Here is a 19,653-nt window from a genome sequence, read left to right on the forward strand (position 1 = left end):
GTTACCCTCTGAGAAGAATCCCACACAGAAAACCACTGTTGGTTCCTCCTGTGAGTCAAGGATGGACCCAAGCAGTGGCTGCCTGTACAGGACACTTCTATATTTCATAGATCTGGAATTAGAGAAGGCTTTTAGGATCTTTTCCTGCTCTCTTCCTTCTTTCAACCATGGAAATAGCTGTAGTTGGGAAGGAGAGGCTCGGTTTCCTAGAAGATGGCTGATCATGGCATTTTTTGGAAGCCAATTATGAAGGAACAGATGACATTATTAAACTATGCTACTTTTGAAATCTGAGAAGCTTTTGGGATCAGCATGGCTTGGGTGAGGTTGTTGGGGCAGAAAATGGGCAACAGTAGAAGTTTGCTGGATTTGCAGCAGCAAGAGGTGGCAGCTGCCACCTGGGAAGGAAGCAAGGCCAGCTCAGCCCCTGGCTTGCAGAGCAGAGACCAAGTGCCTTATTGACTTCCTTACACAGTCCTCCATTCTCAGTTCCCAGTGCCATTTCTAGTCCAAATTTTGGGTCTGGATCATAGAATCACAGAATGGCTGAGGTTGGAAAGGACCTTTGGGACTCATTTAGTCTAAAGCACTACCACACACGGTTGCCCAATACCACATCCAGGTGGCTTTCAGGGATGAAGATTCCACAGCCTCTCTGGGAAACTGGTGTGAGTGCTTGTTCAACCTCTTGGTGAAAAAGTGTTTCTTGATATTCAGAGGGAATCCTGAGTTTTCATATGTACCCATTGCCCCTGGTCCTGTCACCAGGCATCCCTGAAAAGAGCCTGTCTCCATCCTTTTTACATCCTTCCTTCAGATATTTGTTATTATGCATTGATGCAATCCCACTGAGCCTTCTCCAGGATGAACTATCTCTCCTCATATGACAAATGCATCAGTCCCTTCATCATCTCTTTGGGCTTTTTCTGGAGTCTCTGCAGTACATTAATTTTTCTCCTCGATGGGGGAGCCCAGAATTGGACCTGGCACTTCAGATGTGTCTCAGCAGCATTGAGCAGAGGGGAAGGATCACCTCCCTTGACCTGCTGGTGACACTCTTTCTAATGAAGGATAAGGGAGGAAATGCCAAGGGGCCTTATCTTCACACACAGAGAAAAACTGATGTGCACATCATTCTTCAAAACTCCTCCAGATTCTTCCTGCACATGTTAGTACATGTTTCATCAGAATATCTAACAAAAGATTACAGTCAAGAGCCTGAACTTAACAAAGCCAGGCCATCTTTTGTGTTCAAAAGAACAAAATTTTTTTTTCACTCTGCAAAATTAGCAACTTGAATTTACTTTACTGGTAGATGAGTGACTCATATGGCTGATGGTATCACAGTGCCAATAATGCCAACCTACAGCTCAGTTTGAATTTGAAACAGTTTTTTAAATTAATTAAAAAAAAAAAAAAAAAAAAAAAAAAAAAAAAAAAAAAAAAACAACAGAAGAAAAGAAAGAGATTGGAAGTTATGTGACAAATAATAATAATAATTATGGAAACAACCCTCCTCACTGAAGTCTTAAAGAGTCTTTGTTCTTCATTGGACAGTGACCCAGTTGATGAATTGGAAGTGTTATGTAATTTTTCTATTTCTCAGGACTTCTGGAAAAGAAATTACATTTAAGGACCCTTCTAAAATTCAGGATTATACTGCAAACATTTACCTGCTAATGTCATTGTATACCATCTGAGGATGATAGCCAGACCTATTTTTCCTAAGTCCTCTGTACAAAATCATCATAATGTAAGCCACAGAACTACCTAAAGGATGTTTTTATCTTTGCCCCTTAAATAACAGTAGATTAGCGACTAATCTAATTTCACTGAAATCAATATTCGCTCACTTACGAAAGAATTTCTGAGGGTTTTGTGGATTTTCAGCCAATGAAGACCTTGAAATGGAAAAATGTGAGTATCTTATAAAGAGAGGGGCCTCAGGTCCTTTCTACCAGCATCAGCAGAAAAGGTCCCTGTGATAACCATAATAAAAGTAAGGAAAAGCAGGAAGAAAAAGTGAAAGCTACTTTAAAGCTTTAATACTTTTGGAAATTAGGTACTCAGCTTTGGATGGATCAACATGCCTAAAGTTTGTGGATTTAGAAATTCCAAGTCTTTGGAGATCAGCATCTTATATCAGTTTTCTAAGTAAAAATGAGTTCAGATTGCAATCTCAAAAAGAAACAAATTTCTAGAAGGCTGCTAGCCAGGTGAATGTGCTTGTACTGGTTCCTGTGATATATGTTTCCTTTTTTTCCAAAGATTAGAAAGAAACCACAGACAGATTGTGGCATGTATTGTATCAGCTCACAGCAGGACCTAAAGATGAAAATCTCTTGAGTCAGAGTTCATGACGAGCTCTAAGAATCCTTCCAGGTGTTTTCATGGAAATTGATATAATAGAGCAGAGAGATGAAAGAGCAAATATATATTATTTTAAATCACAGCTTCAGGGCTTAAAGCTAAGCTCAGCAGGTACTAGGAGACCCAGCATGGATTTCAAAGCAAATGTACATCTAAAGAAAGCAATTTTTCATTGGAGTCGTATTTTACACTTAATTCGGGGTTTTTTTCTTTCTTTTTGCTCACAGTTTTCTGTCCCTATACTATCAAAAAATATTCTTCTGCTACTTCTTGTTAAAAAAAATCAGAAAATGAGAAATGTGTTTCTGCTTGTGCTTGTGGCCTTTTCATTTATTGTTTCCTGACTATATGCAGGATTCAGCCACAATTCAATGCACAACTAGGCAAGCCAACAGCTCACACTTGCCATTTACAAAGGCATTAGCTATGTAACAGTAAAAATTAATGCTAAATTTCCTATTCCTTTTTCCTATGAAAAAGAGAGAGAAGAGACAAGTCCCTTTTACATCTAAAACCTGTTTCACTAAAGAAAACAGCATTGTGAATACACCAGTTCAGTGATGACAAAAGGACAAGACTTATGTCATATTCTGATAGCCATATATACAAAAATAATGCATTCATCTGGATTTTTGTGAGAATATGTAATTAATTTTTTACATAATGACCTGCTCCCTACTATCTTAAAAAAGCAAGTGGAATCTGTGAGCCACTTGCACCATTTATCACACTTCTACACAAAAAACCAAATATATTTGTACAAAATTCTCCAGAAGCACAGTACACATTTTACATTGTCAAAGAGGTGGCCATCATGTTTGGGTGATAAAACTCTTGTTTGTGTGTGCAAGCAAAGATTTTATAGACAAGTATCTGGAAAAATGTAATTATGGTTCAATTTGATTTCAGAGAGCACTTTATTGATATTGTTGGAAAACCCACTCTATGCCTTAGATCACTATAAAGACTTCCAAGATACTTGATGGTTTTCATATGTATGAATAGTATCTGTATGTATCAATAGCTGTTTCTATTACAGACCTTTGTATTACACAGAGGAGACATACAGTCTAAACATTGTTTACAAATAAATATACAAAGTAGATTAAAAAATAGCTATTTCTTCTTTTAAAAGGGAACAAATAACATTAATTTCACCTGAATAGCTTAACACAGTCCAGTCCGTTGTTCAGTTATGAGTACAACCACTTTACAACAGTTCCCTGGAATTTATAGATTTTCCATTCACAAGTAAACTGTTTTAAAGTTATTTTAGAAAGTTAAATCATTAGGAATCTAATTACTAAGAGAAAAACTTCTTTGAAAACACATTGAGGACAGAAACCATGATTTTGTCAGATTCTTCCCTGAGTGTCTGCTACCCTGGATGCCAGAACTACAGCCACAGAAAGAGTAATATCAGGAAACATCAGCTTTGCAATAGAGAACACAGAGCAGTTCTTTCCAATTCCAGTTTTATATGAAAAAGGGAATTTTTATTCATGCCCAGGACTCAACAAGGGAATAATTTTTTGTGTTCTAATAGAATTCCAAGGGTACTTCCACTGCCATATTCTGCTTGAGATAATTGCAAAGCTATGATATACATAAAAGAGTACCTGGGTACAAGCAAAGAAATCTATAGAAACAATATTGGCAAACAAATGTACAGAAACACATTGATTGCCCCCAGATGGATAGTAACTTAGTTGTGGCAAACCATAGTCCTGCACACTGATTATCAAATGCATCTAGCTACCAGGTGAATTCCATACAGGAGTATGTAAGAAATTGTAGAATAAAAGTAGAATGCATGTTTTACCTCTAAGAGCAATAGATATAGTGGCATTTTGGATGACAGAGAGTGCAACAAAGCTTGAGGAGAAAGGAAAAGAGAAGAGGGAAAAATATGAAAGTGGCTTGGTTTAGGTTCAGAAAGAAACCAAGAAATCAAAAACAAATATAAAAGCATGAACTAGATATTTATCATTATTATTCCATGCTACAATGGCATATGTTTCTTAAAATCTTCCAGACACAGATTCTAAAGGGTTAATGGTCTTTCAGGAACTAATGAAGGTGAATGGCAAGGCCACTGGACAGAAAATTGACTTTCACAGCCATTGTGGGACTTATCAAAGGCCAAGCACTGCAATGGTGACATGTGGAAATTAAAGCATGAAGTTTCCATTCCAGCACCCTCATCTCACTACTAAACTTCATATAAAAGTTTCTCTGCTTCTCATGGACATGCTGGCAGAAGCTGAGGAATGTAAAAGAGCAAAGCAGTCCATTCTGTTGGAGTATTTTAAGTCATATTTGTCTGTCTCACCATTTTTTAAGGAAGATTGAGTTAAACTGCCTGTACAAATATTCTAGCTTCAATGTCAGATGGACAGCTACAACTACAGATCCTTTAGACATGCAATCAGTATGACCAAGCAAAGTAGAATCTACCAAAATCAGAGGTATACAAAAAAAAAGATCCAACTTTTGTTCCCTTTGTAAAACGGACTTCAATATATATGCACATAAACTTAGATGCATATTGAGACAGAAATAGATCTAATTTTAAATTCAACATTAGTTAAATTATCCTGTCTCCACTAGGCATGTCTCACTGTGCAGTCTCCCACAGATGATCTCTATTGTCCTGAGCTGAATGTAAAAAACAAGAGCAAGTTAGTCACACAAACCGAGGCTACCAGTGATGCCATGTGACACCAGCACCACTGCAGCCACACTTAACACAACAAACAAGCTCTGCTCAAATGTAGTGCTGAGCAATGCAACCACACTAACCATTTCTGCTGACTGCTGCTGGCTGGGAGCACTGGACCGCAGAGCTATCCCATGAGTCTGTGAGCAGGAGAAGCTGCACTCACACACTGAGAACAGTGGATTGCTGTAGCTAGCAGGAAACGAGTTGGTGGTAAGGGTCAGGAATAAAAACCTCAAAATGTGCCCTATATCTTGGAGGTTTACAGAATCATCAGAACTTTTTTCATTATTAAGTGAGCCAGATGAGTCCCCTGATTGCCTGTGGTTTGTCTGTCATCATTTTCACATGTGCCATGATTACTTTGTAAAACGCTATCCATCTGAAAAGCTAACCCCTTTATTTGGGGGCAAGCTGCCACCACATACTATAAAAGCACAGGGAACAAACAGAATCAGTTTTCATCCTTCCAATGAAAAACTTAAACGGCCTTCCCCTCTTGAACTGTTCATGTGAAACAGCAGGCATAAGGGACTGTCAACTGTTCTCTGTATGTTGCCAGGGAAATCTCCAGAATTTTTTTCCAGTTTATCAAAGATCTTTGTTTTCTGTGCTAACCTATATCTAAACTTATATTTTAAAAAAAAATGAAAAGGTTAATTATCATCGAGACTAATACACTGTATTTAATTAAAATACCCAGTGCCTGCTGGATCCCCGTTAGAAGATATGCCACGATTTTGACAGATAGTATTGACTTCAATTTTCACACCCAGGATTGTGGCTGAATCTAATTTGCTGTGTGCTTTTACAGCAATATGCTGTCGAATTTTAGCAAGACTTACTGGCATATCCATCAGGTGTATCATGAGCAGTCCTGCATTCAGCCACGGTAGTACGTGTTAGTATACCTCATATTCTCAATTTACTGCGGCCTATTGCTGTTTAAATAGGTCTTGTAAGTGTAGTTGTAATGCTTAACTGCCTTCATAAAGGGTTTGAAGGTCTACAGGAGGAAAGGCTATATGTCTCCCGGACTGCTCTACACAAGCCAAAGGCCCATTGCATGGTCACCTGTGATTGCAAGGGACAATTTCTGTGACTCAAAGCATTCCTGGGACTTCCTCACACTTTTGAAAAAATATAATCTTTTCCAGTCATTTCAAAAGGTAGTCTGTGGATCCTGTTACACTAAAAGGTAGTTCAAAGAGGGGGTGCATAGTTTAGCCACAGTCCTAGATTTTTAGAATAAGAAGCTAGTGCTGTAAAACTATGCTTTAGAAATCAGCAATGGATAGTCAGCCAAATTCTGAGCTCACTGATATTCCAAATAACTCCAGTGAAGTAATGAATTTATACTTGTCCCAACAAATGAGATCAGCAATAGGCCCTCTCTCAACAGAGCAGACCCCAGCTGGTGTTATTGTCACAGCACTGTAAAACTTACCAGTATAGTTTATGTTCTGACTGTCTGTAGCTTGAGTTACAATGACAGTGTGCTGACAATCCTTTACTACCCAAGTAATTTAGATGATCAAGACAAACCATTGATCGTCTCATACTTTTCTTTATTGTTTCTAAGGGCACAATCCTAATTTGGAATGGTGAGTGGGATTCAGTGGCATATTCCTATCAGGGGCATTGCCACTCATGTTACTGGCAGGAATACATGTGGTATGCCACAAACTCTTAGCTCAGCAAGGAATTACTTCTTACAAATACTCTCCTTCTCTCAGCTGGATTTTTGGGTTGCAAAAATGGAGCTTCACACAATCAGGAGTATTTCCTGTGGTTTGTCATCCCTGCAAGCTTACAGACAAGGTGTTCTGTTTCAAAAAAAATATTTATTTTGGTTACTTGGATTACTGCCTGGACAGGAAATGATAAAGCAGACGTCAGGGAGCCAGATGAGTAATAGAGTCATTTCGAAGAGTGATCTGAGCTGCTGAGAAGATGACACTTGAGAGGTCAGAGACACAAAACATTCTCCACTTTCTCTCCTGCACTCAGAGCTTGCAGCATAAGCTGTGGGCACTTCAGCCTTGTTAAGCTGGCATGATCAGTGCAGTTATTGTTTAGATATATTCAACCATTAAGAAGGTCTTCAACGGTGCCATTTTGATGGGGGAGGGGGTGGGAAGAATAGATTATTTTAAAGATTATTTTGATTTTAAGAAATCAAAAGCAGGAAGATGCATTGCAGCTAGATAAACTGTTTCATTTACTGTTGGGCTGTTACAGACACAGAATTATCAGAGTGGCTGAGAAACCATTAGCTACCTAGCTTCTCCCCTGTGCACAGCCTGCACCACACAGCTGTGCAAACTTCCCCTCCTCCTCCCTGCCTCCCACTTAGTGGAAAGCTGCAGTTAGGGCTGTACTGGTGCTAAGTGGATGTTGAATCATTATTTGTGCTTCAGTGATAATGACAGCCCTTCTCTGTCTGGCTGGGGAGCCTTGCTCCTGTCCCAGAGCTAGCCTCTGGCCAAAGGACAGGAAGATGCTTCCTGTCCCCAGAGCCTCCAGCCTAAGACGGCAGGGCAGAGGAAAAGCTGTGTGAGTGACCCTGCTGTTATCTCTCCTCCAAACTGGGCAAGTGGGGCACACAGACCTGAAGGAATTCACAAGGAAAGTTTGTGACAGGAGTGGGAGCCAGTGTTGTCTCAGTCCCCAAAATGACCACAAAGACATCTTCAGTCAGAAGTTCATAACATTGATAACTCTTTACCCAAGTATAACTGGCCTAGGTAGCTAGGCTGGGTTGCCTTGTCCAGGGCAATGGGGGCACACAGAGACCCCCATGCTCTGCAGCCAAAACCCAAAGAGCTTTGGAGGGCACAGTGCAGCTGAAAGCTGAGCCCAAAAGAGCATCCCACCCCTCAGGCATGCCATAACACTGCCAGGGACGAGTGACAGCTGCAGTCAGAGGGCGACAGTATTGCCACAGCATTAAAGTGCAAATAGCAAAGTGTTCAGTGACACTGCTTTTACCAACATACATTGCAAGTTATCTGCAGATAACAAATTGCAGTCTTTCTGGGGACGCTTTATCTCACACTGAAAGCTTTTTTTCTTCAGAAAGCAAGCACTGAATATGTCTTCATTTGCTTAGCTAAAAAGTGTGTCTGATGCAGAGAAACCAGGCGGTATGGGGATCAAGCCACCGCACAGCCGAACAGGACTGAAACTTTCTACGGTAGTAAGATGCTGCCACCTTCGGACCAAAGAGAGGGTCAGCAGAACTCCCAAAAAAAGGTAAAACTCGCTCTGAGAAACGGTCAGGAGAGGGAAAGGCAAGAAACAATAACAGTGTTGATGACGCGCTAATAATACTTATTACATTCAACATTCACCTCTGAATTGCAAGAAAAAGAGCAGAATAAATGCTTCCATACTTCCTCGAAAGCTTAATGTCCACTTGTATTTAATGTCCTGTAAAATGCCCTCTTCTTATAAACAAAGGCTCAGAAAATGTTTTAGGAAAAGCACGTGGAAGTTCTCTGTATTGCCACTTTCTGTTGCAGTAAAAGACAGTAGAAATGAGGAGGAGAATTGCAGGAAACTAGAAATTAGTTGCTCAGATCAGATTTGGGCTAACACATAGAGCTCAACATGTTTTATTGTTCATTACAAAAACAGTGCGGATTTCTTAAATAGATATAAATTACATGAGTGTGATCAAGGAGAAGAAAAACATTAAGGGATTTTTCTCCCAAATAAACCATGGGAAAAGCTGTTTTTTCTTTTCACCCTCACCTCAGAGGAACCCCCTGAAATCCTCTGGTATTTGTGTAGTTTCTAGGGATCTGGCAGAAACTTGGAACTACTCATGAGAATTCCTTTTCTCTCGGCTTTGAGACTTGACTGCCCTTCTCTGCCAGCTTTGTGGCAATGTGACTCCATTGGAGTCAGGATCTCTACCAGTCAAAAGAGATCCATCTGTGAGATGAGATTCTGAAAAGTAGAGAGAGCATACAGCAAACTTAAAGAAGCCCCTGACTATATTTACTTGGTCAAGTATTTGCACAGAGGTGGGATTCCTCTATACACTCTGGGTGTGTTAGCCCAGACACTTCTCTCTGGTGGTTGAGGGCAGTAGAAAGCATGGCTGTCAACCTGTGAAAATCAGGCAAAAATGAAATAATCCGTGGTTTAAATGAGCTCAGCTGATGCCACAGGTGGCCAGCAGCTTAGAGTCCACAAGATGGTACTCACAGCACTGTCCAAAGAGAAGCTGCTGCCTCAGTCCCAAGCACTGTTTCCCAGCAGGGTCAGAGCATGGTACTTAGCTGTAAGATTGAAGCATGCTGTTCTGTGGCTCAGCACAGTCTCTGCCTTCCAAAGAAACACAGCCAAGTTACAATTCTGAGTTTCCTTCTGAAAATCAGAAATATATCTGCAGCTTCACAAGTAAGGCCTTGCAAAAAAAAAAAAAAAAAGTGGAAACAAATACATTTATAAAAGACAGTATTTCTTGTTAGCAGGGTTTCTTAATGATGACTTGTTCTCAGACTTCAGTTATGCTGAAAAAAGTTAGCATCGCAAAGATCAGGCTGCATGGAAGTCTGCACCAGTCTTTTTATGTGCAGGAACACATCAAAGGACTTCAAGGGGTTTAATAATGGAACTATGACAGCCTGAAGAATAAACAGAATTTGAGTGGACAGATGCACAGGACTTAGAGCTTAATCTAGAAGTCTGCAACTTGCTGAAAGGAGCCAATATTAAAGTAATTATGCACTTAAAACAATTACTATTTATTCTTCAAAGAGCCATAGTCAAGTGAAGTAACCCATTTTAAATTATTTCTGGTAATTGCATTGCATCCCCAAATTATATGCCTGCCAAATTATATACTCTTTGAACCAGGCTTTAAAAAAAAAAAAAAAAAAACCAACCTGCCCCTGTATTTTTGCCTAAAGATTACCCCACATCTTGAATAATTCCACTGTAGCTTATCATTTCCTGCAGGCATAATATAGGGTGTTAAACCTGAGTAAATCTGAGTAATTTTAGTTTCTGTATTTAGGGCAGAAGTCAGTTTAACACTGAACAATTGCAAATGCCTAAATTGTTCACTTACCATTAACTTTTGATAATCTGGAAAATTCTATAAAAGTATCAAGGCATTTCATTTAAAGCTGTGGTAGCTCACCAGCACATAATTGCACCTAGCAAAATGACTGAACAAAAAACTAGGAGGGATCACTGTTCTGCTTTAGATAGCATAAAACAGCTTTCCATTCAGTAACCTCAACATGTACAATCTGATTTAAAATAGTTCCCAGGGCACTCACAATTTCTACTAAGATGTAATCACATCATACTTGTGTAAGAATCTAGGAAGCAAATTCCCTCATCTAAACCTTCTACTCACTTGCTGGGACAGTGGAGGGAATTCTACTTCTGAGTATACTTAATGTAGTTTATGATCAGTCCGTGGGGAGATTTCCACTTAGGAATGCATCCTGCCCATATTTATGGATGGAGGCTAATTTTGAACTTTCTTGGTGCAACACTGCTGGCAGTGTATTTGCAGCAGAAAAGGCTCAGTACAAAACATGGGAATGAACCCTAAATATTTATTGGATCATCTTACAAGCTACTTCTTCTTTAGTTCTAGGTCTGTTACAGAATTTAATTAATATGGGCATAAAGCTTAAATATCTGATAGCACCTAGACTTCTTTAGGATCTGGTATATCCTGATTAGGACTTATATTTTTAAGTAATTTCCTAATATAAAATCCTTCATGCTCAAACTATTTCCAAATGTATAAGCAGATGCAACCTGAAATGGATTCATAAATATGGACTGGAAACTTGCCGACAAGGCTGTGAAGGTGGAAAATGTACAAAAGATTCTTTGTGAAAACTAAAACTTGTTTCTCTACTGTAAATAAATGGATTGAGGCCTTTATTGCCACAGTTATCAATGTGTTATGATGAATGATTTCCAAAAAGTGAAGCCATGTAATGTCAGGTGTACAGTTTAGAAACAGTTCCTTCTGTTATATCTTTGATTTTGGACAGGAAAGGATTGCTCCCTCCTAGTGCAAAAATGTGCAGTGATGTCGTGCTCTAGAGCACGTGTTTATAATTGATGAATATAATTGCTTCTCTCTGACTGCATGGACTTAGTAAGAATATCGTGTTCTTATTACCACAATTTCAACCCTGCTAATTAGTCACTCATTAAGCATCCTTTGGGCTCATTTCCATAATTGCATAACAAGAAGAAATCTGTGTATGGATCCCCTCCCAAGGGAAGATAAAAGTATTTGTGTAGCATACCAATACCCTTTGCACACATTCAAGAAATCTGCATTTTGCTGTCAGCTGAAGTAAAGAGGATGGCTTCTGCAGCCTTCTCTGCTCTCCGTGTCTGAGGAAAAACAAAGCAAAAAATGTGTGTCTTGAGTTGCTCAGTTCAGAATTTCTGCTAATATCTTGAGCTGTCTCAACAAAACACACGCATTAGGATTCAACCAAACTTATTGTGTACTTGAAGCGAGGTTCAGAACAACCCATGTGCAAAAAAAACCCCTTTACACCAAGTGACTGATGCAGCTCAGTTGTGTATCATTACCTTAAAATATTTTAAAGAAGGCTGGCAAATATCCTTGCTCTGTGAGCCATATAACAAAATCCTCACCTCCCTGAGAGCCACAAGACACATCCCACACCCTTTAAAGTAGTGAAGAGAAGGAACTCCTGGAACAGTTCACACATGGGACAGGGTAATGGTTCTAAAGTACAGCAGTGGGTGCTGCTGCCAGATGAGGCTGGGAATGCCACTACTTCCTCACAGTGCCACACAGTCTTGTGAATATTGCTGAATAGCACTTGACTCATTTCTTGCATTTGTAAAATCAGAGATGTCTTGGATGTGCACCTGAGCTATGCATGAAAAACACGATGCAGTTCAAAATCATGGAAGTGGGCAACCTCTGTTTTAAAATAAGGGAAAGACTTGGATTAAGGGTCAACTCTTCATGCTTAGAAAATTATTTAGAAGTTTTGCTATAAATAACTTGAAAGACAGATTTTTTTTTTCCCAAAAAAGAGAATATTTTTTTGAAATACAGTCTCAACTCCCATTTAAAAAAGTTATTTTTCTGCAGAATTCTTTTGGAAAAAATATTTTAATGGACACATGCTAACAGACAAAAACATGCATTCCAGTCACTTTATAATCAGCTTTCAGATAGCATTTTTATGTCTTTACACACATAGATTTTTGAAATGAATTCGTTGTGATGACTATGGGTGGAATACAGACAGAATACGTGTGTTGGTTATAAAAAATGCTTTGTGAAAAGTGCTTTATCAGAAGATTAGTGGTTCATGTTGCTCATACTCAGCAAACTCCTTTTGCCTGGATTTATAAGGCAGATATATAATAATTATTTATGAACAGAATCTTTCATGTTTTATCTTCTCCTAGGTGATATATACTCATGCTCATGCCACGTGCAACTTGAGAAGCCAAACATCATCCCAGGCCAGAGTTACCTTTTCAGAGTTTCTCATCAAAAACTGAACCTCATCAGCTGAAACTGAATTACTTGGAATAGTACCTCCAGCCTTGGTAGGTGAGAGGTGAGACAGGTTTGTCAGGGAACTCCAGGAATGTGGGCTTGTGATCCTACTGTTCCTGGCTGGGGAATAATAAATTCAGATAAGCTGAATTAGGGATCCAGAGCCATTTTGTCAAGAGTTTGCTGTTGCAGGTGATTGACTGCTTTGCCTCTACCCAGAACTGGCCTTGTCTTTCGCTCACACAGGAGGTAGAAAAAGAGCTCCATTCCCTGAAAGCCAAGCTGTGCCCTTTGACCCTTGTCCATTCTTATACTAAAAACACAACAGAACAAAGCATTTCCTGTCTTTTTGTGGGAAGTTTTCCACAGCAAATAATAAAACCTCATCAGTTTACAGATTCTGAGTTTGTTGTCATATATTCTGACACAACTTTCCACCATACTGCCAAAGTATACATGCACCAAACCTATTTATTGGCAATCCTCCTTTTGGGGATCAAAGCAGTTTTAGAGTGACAAAAAATATCCACTAATTAAGATCCATCAATTTGAACATAGGAATATTTATTGATTCTTAAACAGGTTTCAGAACTACTGACTCCAAGCTGTCTGTTCTGGCACAATGCAGGTATTAGAAATGCCATGTGCCATACCAGACATGGCAGAAGTATCTTCACTCAGCCTGGAGGTATCATTTTCTACTTTGCTTGTAGGAATATTCTAAATATTAAGGGAGAAGCTGTCAATTACAGCACCTTTCTCTTGGCCATGGCTTATAAAGATCTTGTCAGTGAAAAGCACAAAGCAGTTTTTAGGTGCAGTAGTTACAATGCAAGAGGATTCCAGTCTCCTGTCAGTAACAGTGCCTCCAACTGCCACCATGAGCAGAGGTGACACTGAGAATTTGGGTAGATTACAGATGTGTCATTAAATGCAGTGTGAAGAAAACAGACCTTCAGCCACATAGCCAGCTGTATCCATTCACATACTCCATTTCATACTGAAATTCCAACTCCCAGGAGATTTCCAAAGTCACAAACATATTGCTTTGGAAGGAGATTGTAGCTGTGTTCTGCCACGTGTGTAATGAAAAAAACAACAGAAATACCAAGCTGCTATATGAAACATTAACAAATTTAAGTCCTTCAACACTATCCAGTCAAAATTTTTAACTACAGTATTATCTAAAGAGCATAATTTAGGAAACAGTTTAAATTTTACCTTGGTTTTTGCTTTCTGAGAGAATACTTTAACATAAGATTTATGAAATTACTCATGAAATTTCAGAGTGAAGAACAAATACCAACACTGTCAGGAACAGGATTTATTTTTCATCTAAGTCAGTGTATTAATTAAAGATTGATATTATGCTGTTATCTTAGCTGAACAGAACAGAGTTCAGCCCCTGAGCATATGTCTACCAACCTGGTAGATATATATAGTTACTGAAAGCATGATCTAGATCAATGACATTGATCAACAGACCAAAAACTGAGTAATTAAATTGTTATTTACCTGAGGCTGCAGTCATACAGCAGTCTGAGAGAGCAGTCTTATCCCTGTGAGAGGCATCAGCAAGGAAACAGATACAGATGATAACTCTGGATGCCTTTTCACACCTGGATCAAAACACTCCAGTCAGAGGCACTGCTTTCACTTACATTTATCTCATATTCTCAGAGCTGAAGTTACACACACAGCAATTAGAATCAAAGTTCTTCACAGTATATGTGCATTTCATGATTAACAGCTGATTTTTTTAACAAATAAATGCCTTGACTTTCTAAGTGGATTCTCAATTTTATTTCAGTTTCTCACAACAAATTAATCAAATCACTGACAAATTAACAGATCATTTTACTCCTCATTGTGCTTTATTTGACTTACTGAGTTTTAATACCTCTTACTAAGCAAAAGGTAACTTAAAAGCAAAAACTTTTTTAATTACATCCAGGAAAACTAAAAACTAAGCTCCATTTGTTTCATTTTCTTAGAGTCAGTTCAAAAAGAGAAGTAGGTGGGCCTGATGCCTTCTTCCGAACAGTATTAGGAGTGCCATGCACTGGGGGTTGTACGAATGCTGGATGAATGTTCTTTGAAAGTTTTTGCTCTGAATCTGTAACAAGGCACAGCAATGGCTCCTTTCCAGCAACTCCCTACCGTATTCCATTCTGACAGCCATTTTCCAGCTATATCCACAGCTAGGATCTAACATGAGAGAACAAGAACAAAAAAGATACTAGAAGATTCATGATCTTTGGCACTGTATCACCACAACCCCAGCGTCAATCACCATAAACAGAAACACATGAACCAAACCAATATATCATGTTGGCCCAGTCACTGAATATGCTTTCTATAAACTTCAGAAGAATAGCATTAGGCTAACTTGAGCCTCTAAGAACCACCCTGAAAATCAGCTACAGCATATTCAAGAGTCTTCTCAAAGTTCTCCCTATGATGAAGAGCTTCCTCCCTGACAATCTGTTCCCACAAGGAGTAATAAATGCTCCTCACTTGAACAAGAACCATTGCAGATGTTACCTAGCACAGCTGACATGTCTGAGGTTTGCTTGCCCCATTTTCCATCCAGTCTGCCCTCACAGAGAAGCTGTGGCAGTGCAGTACCTACTAATAATGCTCTATACCTGGAGCTCCTCTGAGCAGCCAACAATCAACCTCACAGGTGTCTACAGAGACCTCAACCTCTGCACTTCTGAGATGTCATGAAAGTAACCAAGATAAAGTCTGGACACACACCAGGTGACTCAGAAATTTTAGCTAAAGCAAAGCCTTTTCTCCAAATTTCTGGTCTGTTGGGCTCAGAGGTATGAATGGTGCCAGGAGTGAAACCCATTTATCAACACCTAACATTAATAGACTTGAAAACGGTAATAGCTACACACAAATATACCTCTGTGCTGTGTAGCTGCTCAAACCCAGGCTAAAGACCCTTTGTTAGTAAATGGGATAAAATTGCACTGCTGGAATGAACACACTAGGAAATTCCAAAGCATGCCTTAGCAATCACGGATTTTTTTTTCTTGCATCAAAGGTCTTAGACCATAAAAGGCTTCTGACGTACAAGAAAAAAAGAAAACCAAATTAAATTGTATGGGAAGTCAGAACAATAGGTGGTCTAAGTATTCCCAATTAACCCTGCCCAGGAACTCACACACAAGGTGAATGTATACAAACAAATCTGTGTTGTGGACAGCTTATTCTACATAAGACAGAGGCAAAGAGTGCAACAGAATTAGTGATACTCTCATCCTGCTACAAACTAAAAAATAAAAAATTACATATCCTGGACATCCCCCAAACACATTTCTTCCTGTGATTCACCTTCTCTATTAAGCTTTCCCCAAAGCTTTATGGTTGCTAGACCTGTCCTTTAAGATTTCCTCCTTCTCTATGCTAGATCTGCTTTGCCCTTCAACCCCATTTAGCTCCAAAACGGGAGTTACACAAAGACAGTGGTCTGATTTCATTCAGACAGACAAAATTATAGGTCTTTTATATCAGCACAATATGGGCAGCTGCAGCCTTATCAGATGCTAGTTCTGTGTTGTTCAGGATGAACCAAACTGCAAAGTCTTTTCAAATGAAGTTCATAAGAAGGTAATACAGTCAAGTTAAGCAAAACCAGTAAGGCCACACATTCAGCCTTGCAACAGATCAGCTTCTGAGCTGAGTCCTCTTTGCCCACATCTCACTGAAAATGGATTAGTGTACACCAAGGACAGGAGGTGGCATTAGGTGGTCCTCTACTCTGCTTAGTCAGGAGTTTCTTATCTGTCTTGAAAGCAGGCATTTTTACCAAGTAAAGCTCATGATGACAGAGAATAAAATCCATCTAATTATATATTGGCATCCTGCCCTATGCATGTCCCAGAAAGATTATAAATTAATCTTGTAAAGGCATGCCAGGCTTCAACAAGAATTAACGGCCTAGAAGGAAGGGTGGTTTTCTTCTTATGTAGTAAAGCTTACCCCAGGGGAAGTGTGCCCCTTTTTGCTGTGAGATGATAACTCAATTCTGCCTGCCTGTACTATTAGTGTAGAAAGAATAAAAAGCACCCTTTATTTTATAGTAAACCACCTTTTGCTGGCAGTTGTTACCTGTTACACAGAAAAATCCTGAGTGATTTTAAATTCATATAGAAACCAAAATACGCAAGTGGTGTGTGCATATAGATATCTTATTTCAGTTTCTTGTGCCTGAGACTAGGTAAATTGGAATTAGGCTAGAGGAAATTTCCACAAAGAGGTCTAAATGCTATCACTAAGATTACCTGATAAGCACTTATCTGGAAACTGCACTTACATATAGAAAGAGTCATGAAGCAGTAATTCCTCAGAAACAAACAAACAAACAAACACTCCAGGAAAAAAGAAATCTTGTTATTAAGTAATTTAGAAATATTTATAGAGCTACCTTCAATGCTACACAACCGCTCACAATACCAGTTCAGAAGGCAGACCACATAAAGGAAAACGTAATTTGATTTTTTCCCTATCAGAGTTAATTCTCAAACATTTTTAGTGCTTCTGCTGTGATTGGTCTAAAGTTTAAGCATTTCCAGCAGTGATAACTTTTAATGCTTTTAAAAGTGGACTGGACGGCAGGCAGTTTAGAAGTCTATGTAGAGTTTATCAACACACCTGCTCAAGGAGCAACACAAGAACCTTCACACTTTGTTTACAGGCTTAGCTGCTCAGTGTGTTGAGTACCTTCTCTGTAACCCCAGCATGTCTCGGATTGCTCCTGCTGGGCCCTTCCTTGCATGTCCTCTGAGCCAAGCTGTGGAAGACACTTTGTTGGTGATAAACTGTTTCAGTGAAGTTGTTGTTCTTTTTCCCCATGTTTATTGACAGGAAAATGAAGAGGGGGATCAGTGACCTAACACTTTCACAGGACACCTGTGCCTTCTTTCTATTTGAAAATAAAATTACTACTGACTATAATTGACACACACAGGACAAATGACAACTTTTTACAAGAGCTAATGCACTGACCTTTTATCATTACTGTTACTTTTTTAAATTACTGCAATGATATTTCAATAAAAGTAAGATCCTAGGGGCAAGACTCAAATTATATGTAATGGCTCTGGTTTGCCATTCTCTAGAGAATAGTGGATTGCCTCAAAGAAAAGGGAGGAAAGTATTTGGCCAGAATGCTAAAGGGAAGTGCTGTGATTCTAAATAAGTTAGTGAAAAAACTTCTAAAAAAAAATCCTGGCAGCATTTCCTGTGCAAAATCTTATGGGAAAACCACAGACACATGATATTTGCAGGAACTATATAGTATTATTTTCCTGAGATATAATCATAGTAGTTTGCCCTCCTCTTTATTGATGACTTTATCTCAAAAATTCCCCATACCTATAAAGTCTTCCAGTTTTCCAAGTTTTTTTCTAAGTTTATTTTGTGAGAATAGTACCTGCCAACCCTGTACAATTAAGTAAAATCATGGCTGGAAAAATCAAATACACAGTTTAAAGAACACAGTGTGAACACCAAAATGAATACATCAATGAATAAATGAATGTAATCAAACTGATACTAGAAATACTTTCTCCTTTCTTTCCATTATGAAATCTGTGCCTCCAAATTCATGCAAGTGAAGTTTAAAAATACCAGATTTTTCCTATAACAATGACAGTTTTTTCTGTACTCAAAATGGCCATAACTTAAAAGGTTAGTTTTTTTCTTTGTAAGAAAGGCTTAACCCATTTGTAAATATTCAGGAGTTTTTTGTATTGGACTAACAAAGTTTCTTATATCTAACCTGAAAGTTGTCACATTTTCAAGTATTACTGAATTATTCTGAGTTATATGAAGGGAAGAAGGAGGAGGACATATGGTCACCTTCAAATTTTTGTATATAGAATCACCCTAGCAAAGGCATAGATGAGTCAGTTTTACAAAAAGTTTGCAAGTTGTTTTATACTTCTGCAATCGTGTTTTGCTATCTTCATGGTGCATACTCAAAAAAAGGGATTTGGGGGCAGAACTTAAAGTATTTATTGGTGGTTTTAGGCTACCTACTCTAATTCAAATGTAATTATTTTTTTATTTCTGAGCAAGATGATAATATCTCAAAGAAGAGTGTGGCTAGTACAATCAAAGTGTACAATCAAAGCAGGTCACTGACTTGGTCTTTTTATCCTGTAAATGAGGTGATGGAGATAGAAAAATGAGAAGCATCTAAATAATCCTGAAGCATGGCAGCAAGACAGTGAACGGGGAACAATTTTTCAGGGTGCCTCATATGACAGGAACCAATAAACATCAAGCAGCTGGTACAAACAAGTAAAGGCAGATCTTTTCTCACACACAATGTAAAACTGAAATTCATTGCCAGGGGATATTGTGGGTGGGAAGAAAAATCCATCAAGGGCTATTAAACACTAAGATATCACCTCTGGCACAGGAAATCTCTGAGCCATAGATCACTAGAACCTGAAAACTGTGAAGGAGGGAGACATAACAAAATAAAATGGCTGTATTGCTGATTATTATTCCATAGCCATCTGCTACAGCCACTGTCAAAGAGCAGATGCTCCTTGATACAATAAACAGGTCCTTAATATGAACAAGAGAAAACATCTTTATGCCATTATATATGAGGAAAATAGAAAAACTGTGTTAGCTGTATCATCACACATTTCCCCTTTCTGCATAAATAAATACACACACACATATCCATATGTACGTGTTCCTATGTCTACATATACATGTACACATTCCTGCAAAAATGATAGGCATGGTTTTCTTGGGTTCCAGGTACTCATTCAGCAGCAAGTAGTGACACAAACTGCTGTCTTGGGAAAGCCTTGGCAGTCCCTTGGTATGGAGACTGTGCCACTGAGACTCATGTTACAGAGGCTCACGCTCCAGAGACCCCTGAGCTGGCAGAAACTGCAATTTCCATAATGCTTTTTGACAGTTTATTTTTATGTAATGTGTCAAATTAAAAGAAAATAAAAACACACCAGAAACAACAACCAAAAAGAAA

The 19,653-nt window shown here is 38.8% G+C and overlaps 1 long non-coding RNA gene across 1 annotated transcript in view; it reads right to left on the reverse strand.

The window, feature by feature from the left end:
• Positions 1–19,653, reverse strand: part of LOC134547731 (uncharacterized) — an 87,794-nt gene that overhangs the window by 24,393 nt on the left and 43,748 nt on the right. Inside the window, exons 2-3 of the long non-coding RNA XR_010079580.1 lie at positions 14,145–14,248; positions 11,383–11,473 (exon numbers count right to left, since the gene is read on the reverse strand). This is a non-coding gene — a long non-coding RNA (uncharacterized LOC134547731). The remainder of the gene's footprint in view (positions 1–11,382; positions 11,474–14,144; positions 14,249–19,653) is intronic.

Source organism: Prinia subflava, chromosome 2, assembly GCF_021018805.1.
Source record: "Prinia subflava isolate CZ2003 ecotype Zambia chromosome 2, Cam_Psub_1.2, whole genome shotgun sequence".
In the NCBI taxonomy this organism is placed as follows: Eukaryota; Metazoa; Chordata; class Aves; order Passeriformes; family Cisticolidae; genus Prinia; species Prinia subflava.